Raw genomic sequence first — 8671 nt, 5'->3', positions numbered from 1 at the left:
TGAGTACTGTCATTAGGCTGTGTTCTGTTGCAACAGTAATAATCTAAATCTACCTGTTGATTCAATATTGAGTTATATTGGCTTCTGCAGGCTTTACTCGATAACCCAGGCTGCTCCACTCCAAACTGCAAGACACTAGCCAGGAAGGGCAATGGCTAAATTGTCTGTGAAATGCACTGGCTCATTATCTCGCAGGCAGCCTCTTCTAGTAGAATTCCTAAGGGAGGGACAGGCCTCACTGCAAATATCTGCCAACTTCCTGTTTGGGTGAATCCCTGCTGACTTAGGGAAGTGCAACGGAGGTAAAAAATTGTACACGGTATCACTCACCAACTGTTAAAATGCAGCTATTTCCTGGGTGCTATGCAGCCGCCATTTCGTACAGCACGAGTGCGTGCTAGCTGTTGATTTTTAAAAGAAGAAATGAAACTCCAAAAGAGATGTTCATTGTCATTGAGCAGCATATCCGGATTTGAGGAGGGAAGTTGGATTAATTTGTATTGTTGTCTTCTCCCTTTCACTTGGTCTTTCACATGACCAACCTTCACATGGCCTGCTGGCGAAGAGAGGAACTTCACTAACACATAGCAGCACAGGGCACTCAGCAATTTTTATTTTTAAATGTGGGGGAAGTGGTATTTTTTTGAAAGTGACATACAAATAATAAGCTATGTCATTAGTAATGCTTTATAAGATTTATAACCATCCTTTTATTACCATTAAGTAACCATGATTTATAACCAACCATTTCTTACCATTAAGTAACTATCCAATTATGCTAAACATGGGTGCATTTGAAGGAAAAAAGCCATAAACTGAGTGCCTCCAGCACTAGGGAAGCACATGTATCTCACTGGACCTCATGCTCCAGCACACATGGCTGCTCTTAGAATAGCAAGAAAAATGCACATAGAGGAAAAATAATAAAGAATCAAATATAATTAGATTTCATCCTGCAATATAAATCAGAGCAGAACCATAAATAGAACAGGAAATAATTCTGGAGCCTACAATGTCCAACGATTCCGAATGGGAAGGATCTTCAATTGAAAATGGAATGTGTTGGAAAGAGCACATTGGGACAATGTCCCTTTAAAGGGAAGGGTTTTGGTCACCATTTAGGATGGAACCTGCCACCTGGAGTGGTGGGGAATAAGCTAGAGTTAATCCAGCATCCACCATAACAAACGAATGGCGCTCTGACTGAGCAGGAGAATATAGCGTGGCTGTCAGTGATAACTAGAACAGATACCGCTGCAGATATCAGGGCTTGTGGAACAGGAGCTCTGCCAGGACAACCTGGTTGGGCTGCCATTGAGTGACAGTAACACTGATTCTACAACCTCTCCACTAGCTTTGCTTCTGCCATAAAAGAGTGTCAAGTGATTCACTAGAAGGGCGGACTTAGACTGGGCCTCGAGAGGTGGGTTCAACTCCAGGCTCTTCCACAGCCTTCCTGTGTGACCTGGGATATTATTTATTTGTCATATGATTGTAGCACCTAAGAACTCCAGTTGTGGACCAGGACCCCGTCATGCTATGTGCTGTACAAACACAAAACACAAAGACAGGCCCTGCCACAACGGCCTTACAATCTAGGTCTAAGCCAAGAGACAGCAGATGGATACAGATGTACCAACAGAAGAATAAAAGGAAACAAAAGGACAGTGTTGTTCAGCATGATCGGAAGTGATCTTAGCACACCAGCTATCTACATGGAGCTAACAGTTCCCTACTTCTCAGGGTTGTTGTGAGGATAACTTCATTAATGTTTCTAAGGCTCTCAAATTCTGTGATGATGGGGGCCATATCAATAACAAAATGACTTTGCTTTTAAGGAACTCTAGGGTTCCAAAACTGTATCTTGAATTATTATGGAATAATTTATTCGCTTACAATATTGGAGCCAGGATTTCATCCTTTATCTACAGAAGAACTCAGCTGCAGGTCCTCCCTTAACAAGACAACCACAGCTAAAAGCTTTTAAAAATAGAGCACATAGGCATGACGCTTTCTGAAGGAAAGAGAATTAGCTACTGGATATGAGACAGTTTTGTTGGCCTTTGTATTCCTGAATGCGGTGACGTGCCTTGTAACCTGTTCAAAAATGTGCTGGACCTGCTTATTCACACAGAGTGGAGCAATGCAAATGATGTCTAGTTTGCAAAACATTTCTCTTGTTTTGACGGATGAGGCCACGTAAGCCCATCACACATATTCCCTTTTGCAAATGTAAATGCAAATACCCAACTGATTTCCACTTCTAGCCTAACTCAAGAACTCCATAGAGCAGCTCCGTAAGCAAAGCAGTACAACTGCATTGCTAAAGAATCAAGTATGTCTATAAATACAGCATGACATGGGGATAATGGCTGCAATTTATTTTATGTTGGCAACAGAGTAAAAGTCAAAGAAAAGAAGGCACACCAACAAAAAATGGAATAACTCTGTGATGGAATTGGACATGTACTTGTATGCTGAACGCCTAAACGAAATGTAATTAATATATTTTATTTTAAAAAATAGAAAGAAATAGCAAAGTGAACTGAAGCACAAATCAGAAGCCAATTTGTTCCTGTCAACCTCATTCTGTATGGAAAAGAATAAAACACGTGGTCTTGCTGTTGTTGTTTCTGCTGTTTAAAACCGTACTCTTTGTTTCTGTGTTTCAAAGACTTTAGGGATCAAGATATCACACTACATTCATGGATTTAGGACACTCCACTGTAGCTCTGTTTGATGGGGGCAGGCAATATTTCTCTGGAGAGATGCAGAATTTTCTCTGGCAATACAGTCTGGCTGGGTCAGATGGTACAAACAATCTTTGGGGTAGATGAAGACCTTGGTTTCTTTTCGTGCTACTGTATCTGTGTCTATCTATGTCTATGGTGCTGTTTAGTGTCCATCACTGTAGTAGACCAGAATCTGTGCTGCACCTCCCAGGAGTCACACAGCACAGACATAGCTATTGTTTCATGTCTCCATAATTCTAACTGCTCCAGTGTACTCTATATGCCATTATCTAAATCATTGATGAAGATATTGAACAGAACCGGACCCAGAACTGATCCCTGCAGGACCTCACTTGATATGCCCTTCCAGCTTGACTGTGAACCACTGATAACTATTCTCTGGGAATGGTTTTCCAACCAGTTATGCACCCATCAAGGTTGTATTTCCCTAGTTTGTTTGAGGAAGCCATGCAAGCTATACCACATCTACCACTTCCCCCATCCACAAGGCTTGTTACCCTGTTGCTACCTGCCCCATTAATCCTTTAGCTATTCCAGCCATGATCACTTGACCACTTCTCCCATATCATGTTCATGCAATCTCCCAATACATTCCTTATGCAGCCAACAGCCTCCTCAACAAAGTTTGAAACCACAACCCTGTTCCTCTTCAGATCCCTCTATAAAACTTACTTTGACCATGATGCCTGCAGAATGCTGATAATGGGTCGGCAGGTGGAGAGCTGAAACTATCTCTAATGATCTGCTCATTTGTCTCCATTAACACAGGTGAGAGTCCCCCTGGGGGTTAGTGAAGGGGACCCCCAGTCTCAAGCCCCAGCAACAAAATCGCTAGGTATAAGCTGTGCACACAGCTAGTCTATGAAGCTACTTGTGGATGTTACAGTGAACCTGTCCTCCCTCCATATACTCCAGCCCATTCATGTGTGGGTTTGGCCTATTATCTCTTATCTTAAAATAAGATTGCAAACTATTTGGGGCAGAGACTAGGGAGTTGTCTTTTACCATGTCTGTACAGCACAATAGGTCCCCAAACTGGTAGAGGTTATTAGGGCCTTCTAGGTGCTATGATAATACAAATAATAAATATACTGGTATAACTTGAGAGCAAAATTTGATTTAACCCTAGAATCTTAAAAGGAACATAACTGATTTTTTTGCAGTTGAGGCAAATTATGCCATAGAATGGAACTGGAATGTAACAAAATAAATCTTTGTCCCTTGGCCCTGGTTTATCCCAGTTGTTAAGAGCTCTTTATGAAAATGTTGCCATCAGGGGGAGCTTATTGTAAAGAGGGACTTTGGAATCGCTACGTGTGTGTAGCATTTCCACATTGCAGCTACTGCCAACATTTGCAAAGTTAAACAACACAGGAAAGTTTCATACCTTTGAATTGCAAGACAGGCACTGCTCTGTAAATGTAACCGATAGAATCGCAGTGTCGGGCACTTTGGGATAAATGAAAGCATCATCTCTACCTCCTGGGCTGCCTGTAAGAGACAGGAGCACCTGTCTGCATACTGAGGAGATACACATTTGATCATGGTGGGGGGAAGCAAAGTGAGAAAGACAATGTGCTCAAATGCAGGTAAACAGCTGTTTAGGATCTGTTCCAGTCTGCTGCGTAATGCTATGTAGTTGTGGCTGCCTGGAGCCATGTGTAGGTAGGCCATTAGGGGGCATTAGAGGAAAAGTTAAAAAGACTAGTATAGTACGCAAATAAAGATCACTCAGGCCTGGTCTACACTTCAGCTATGGGAATAACTGAAGGCTCCCCCGTTGACTCCGCCTGTGGCGGTGGAATACAGGAGTCGACAGGAGCCGCTCAGGGATTGATTTATCACGTCTAGACTAGATTAGACGCGATAAATTGACCCCCACTGGATCGATCACTGCCCGCCGATCCGGTGGATAGTGTAGACATACCTTCAGTTGTTCCTTCCTCTGGTGTCCTGAGATTCTGTACATTCAACAGTCTGGCCTGCTCCAGAGCTCTGAATCCTGATCCCACCAGGGAGTGGGTCTCTGGCATGAAGCTCCAGTTGTTAAAATTAATTCTAATTAAGGGCCAAAAGACAGCATAGAAGGTGGATCACAAACAGAACTCCCCAAGTTTTCACTCTCTTGTTCCGAGTCAAAATAAAGCACCATGACTGGCCCCGAGCTGGAGCAGATATATTGACACCATGTTCAACTGTAGTAAGTGGTAGCAGTAAAGAGTCTTGTGGCACCTTATAGACTAACAGATGTATTGGAGCATGAGCTTTCATGGGTGAATACATGCATCCGACGAAGTGGGTATTCACCCACGAAAGCTCATGCTCCAATACGTCTGTTAGTCTATAAGGTGCCACAGGACTCTTTGCTGCTTTTACAGATCCAGACTAACACGGCTACCCCTCTGATACTTGTAGTAAGCGGTGTTTCTTCCCTCAGTCTCCCCGCACTCTCTACCCCCAAAAGCTCTCATTCTGGATCATATCGAGATACTGACTATGACTCAACATTTCTTCCCACAAAGCCCCACCATGCCGTCCTACTCAATCGGTGTGACCTCCATTCCTCGAAAGCCTCCCCATCAGGGGTTAAAATAAAGGGAGGCAGGGGAGAATACAGCCCTGCTGTTAAAAGCAGGGCTCCCTTTTCTCCTTGGCTGGTGATGCTAAAAGTATAAAGAACGCTTTCCCCATTCCCTGGCTTGGATGAGCTCCCCACAGCTCCCCATACCCTATGGTGGTGTTATGAGAGCACCCCCTTTTCAGTCTCCTTTAACCACTGTTCCTCCCAGCTTAAAACTGACATCCAGGGCCACATTTCCAAACCACATAGATGTACAGTTGCGTTTACAACTACCTCAAAAGGGAAAAAAATGCATTAAAGTGTTCGCTTTCCTGCTCTGCTCCTGTGCTGCAGGGCTTTTATGGCTTGCTCTTTTATCAGCCTGACTCGGCTATTAAGCATAATAAAATGGCCTTCTCTTCTGTTTCTCTGATTGCAGCTTGGTATAAAATGGTACTTGTTTTAGGAGTGAACAGAGTCTGCTGCACACTGGTGATAATTTATTTCGTTGTCCTGACTCCTGGTAGAATTAGAGAAATGTAGACCTGGCAGGGAACTCAAGTCCAGCCTTCTGCACTGAGGCGTGACCTTCCCTGACAGGTGTTTGTCCAGCCTGTTCTTAAAAACCTCCAGTGTTGGGGATTTCACAACCTCCCTTGGAAGCCCATTCCAATATTTAACTATGCTTCTAGTTACCAATTTGTTTCCAAATATCTAACCTAAATCTCCCTTGCTGGAGATTAAGCAGATTGCTTCTTGGCCGATCTTTAGTGAACATTTGATTACCGTGATGCTTGTAACCACTTTCCTGCAGCTTGTGTGTGTGTGTGTGTTTTCGTCTCTTGGGGAGAAATTATTATTAATTATTATTATTAAATAAATAAATCATAATAATAAATTATTTCTTATGTTGCTGCATTTTGGCAATAGGGCATGAATGAATAAAAACTAGCTAAACCTCCCCCCACCAAGATAAATAAGAGCTGATAGCAACACATTGACAATAGTTTTCTGACCAGCAGCATACAAACTGGTTTAATCTAGTTTAATTACTATCCGATTGGTAAAGTCATTGGTGGTAAATCAACAAAAGTCTCATTCTTAATAAGGAAAAGCCAAGTGAGTCTATATTATGAAGTGAAATTCAAGAGAGAAATATATACATAAAGGGGGGAATAAGACTGGGCTGAAGACAGATATAAATTCAAGCTAAAAAGCTCTGCTCCAAAACTTCCGTTTTATGCTTTCATCGGGCCAGAGACTTGCTGTGATTTTTCAAAAAACTTGATTTATGTTAAAGTAGCCTTTTAAAGTTAATTTGGCACCACCGTGTGGCAGACTTGTGCACTGCTGCTTAATGAAAAATTCTACAATCTTCATCTAACGTTGCTAAAATAATGTCATCTTTGCTAGATGCCCTCTTGGTGAGCAAATAATGTTCAAAGATTTGTGTGTGAATCAATACGCATCCCATTCTGGCTTGATAAAAATGCAGCTGGGATTTTTGGCCTTGTAAATGAAACAATCAGCTAATCAGCCCTGGCTTATATAATTAATATTCCAACTAAGACTAGTTATTATGTTGTTTCACTTAAGTAGCTAGAAAAAGTGTGGCCTGTAACCACTACTTGGATTATATAAACAACCCGTAGTGCTGCCATACAGAGCAAATACTAATCAGGACTAAGCATATTGGTAGAAAAGAACCAGCAACCTAGAGGGTATTAAATAAACACTTGCGCTCCCCCATGCTACTGCTTTGAATTCACATTTCACTTTCTGTTACAGGCAAGGATTTTGATCCTGACTGAATTTTTTGTAGTTATTAATAATTTAATCCAGCTGTATGTGGCTGAAACTGAATGTTTACGATTTAAGCACTGCAGAAGTCACACCAGAGCTGAATATGACCCATGAAATACAGATGACCGTGAAACTTTGCCGCAGGATGTCAGATGATTTCAGAAAAGTTCCTGCCTTTAATCATACCCTCTTCTTTCGTGTCTAATTTTTTGATGATAAAGGGCATAGTTATTTGTTCAATTTTTTGGCTTTAGCAGCAACAGTAGTGAGATTTAAAAGAAAGCAGTAAACATGTGGCACTCTTACTTATAACCCTGGTTAGTGTCTTGTGGGAACAGTGCAAATAATAATAGGAAACAAGGTTGTATTTGTGTTTTATACAGCACCCAGTTCATTGTCCCCATTAAACAAATAACATTTAATGATAATAACAACTAGGGACTATACAATATTGTGGGTTATCTTTAACCTAATATTGTCTCAGCAATAACTCTATGTACATGCTATTCATCTGCCTAACTTCTCTCGTTTTTATAGGAAAGAGCTGCCAGTTCCAGCAGCTGTTTATCAGGGTTTACCGCCCCACTTCACAGTACTGTCAGTCTGAGCTAATACAACAGTAGATAATTAATAAAACAAAATCACACAAACCAGTATTAACTGGAGAGGTGGAACTTTTGGTATGAGGTTTCAACTACATAGTGCTTGTGCCTCTGTAGAATCCCATGGCACATCACAGAGATGGGTAAATACCTCATTTGAGTGCTTTAGGTCCACATTTTCAAAAGCAGACTGCAGTTTTGGTGGCCTGCATTTCTGAGTGCCTGGGGCCAGATTGGTCAAGGAGCTGAGCACCCTCAGCTGAGTCTGAAATTCAGACAGGCTTTCCTGAGACCGTCTCCCTGTGCACCGTCCTGAATCTTCCCACAGTAGTCTGTGCTTTCATGCTAGTCCACAGCCTGCTTGTGCTCGGATTCAGCTGTAATATTAATATTGTCCTGTTTTTGTTTTTCTATTAAGCAGGAAATCTATCCAACCCTGAAGTAGTACAAAAATCCATGCTGGCAGATCCCATTGCAGAACTAGGCATGAAAGAGTTTTTCTTAGGTGAGGTACAACTGCTGTGCCTTCATCCATCCACTCTCATCTCACAGCCCAAAACTCTTCTTTCCTGTTCTGCAGTGATGGGCTCAAATCTGAATAAAGACTAGCATGTCCTCTAACATAGTCTAGGTTCCTATTATACACCTCTCATTACTCTCCCCAAAACTCACCTGATTGGAAAAAACATTATAACGTTTGTCCTAAACAATTGCCATCAATGGAACATCAGCATCTGTAAGGCATTTCTCTGTAAAGAGGGTCTTATTTAATCTCCTCTCCCAACATAAACATTTCCATAAATGCAAAGAGAACATAAGAACGGCGATATGCGGTCAGACCAAAGGTCCATCTAGCCCAGTATCCTGTCTTCAACAGTGGCCAATGCCAGGTGCCCCAAAGGGAATGAACGGAACAGGTAATCATCAAGTGATCCATCCCCTGTCGCCCATTC

This window comes from Mauremys reevesii, linkage group 7 (genome assembly GCF_016161935.1).
Source record: "Mauremys reevesii isolate NIE-2019 linkage group 7, ASM1616193v1, whole genome shotgun sequence".
Taxonomy (NCBI): Eukaryota; Metazoa; Chordata; order Testudines; family Geoemydidae; genus Mauremys; species Mauremys reevesii.
This window is presented reverse-complemented; position numbering follows the sequence as displayed.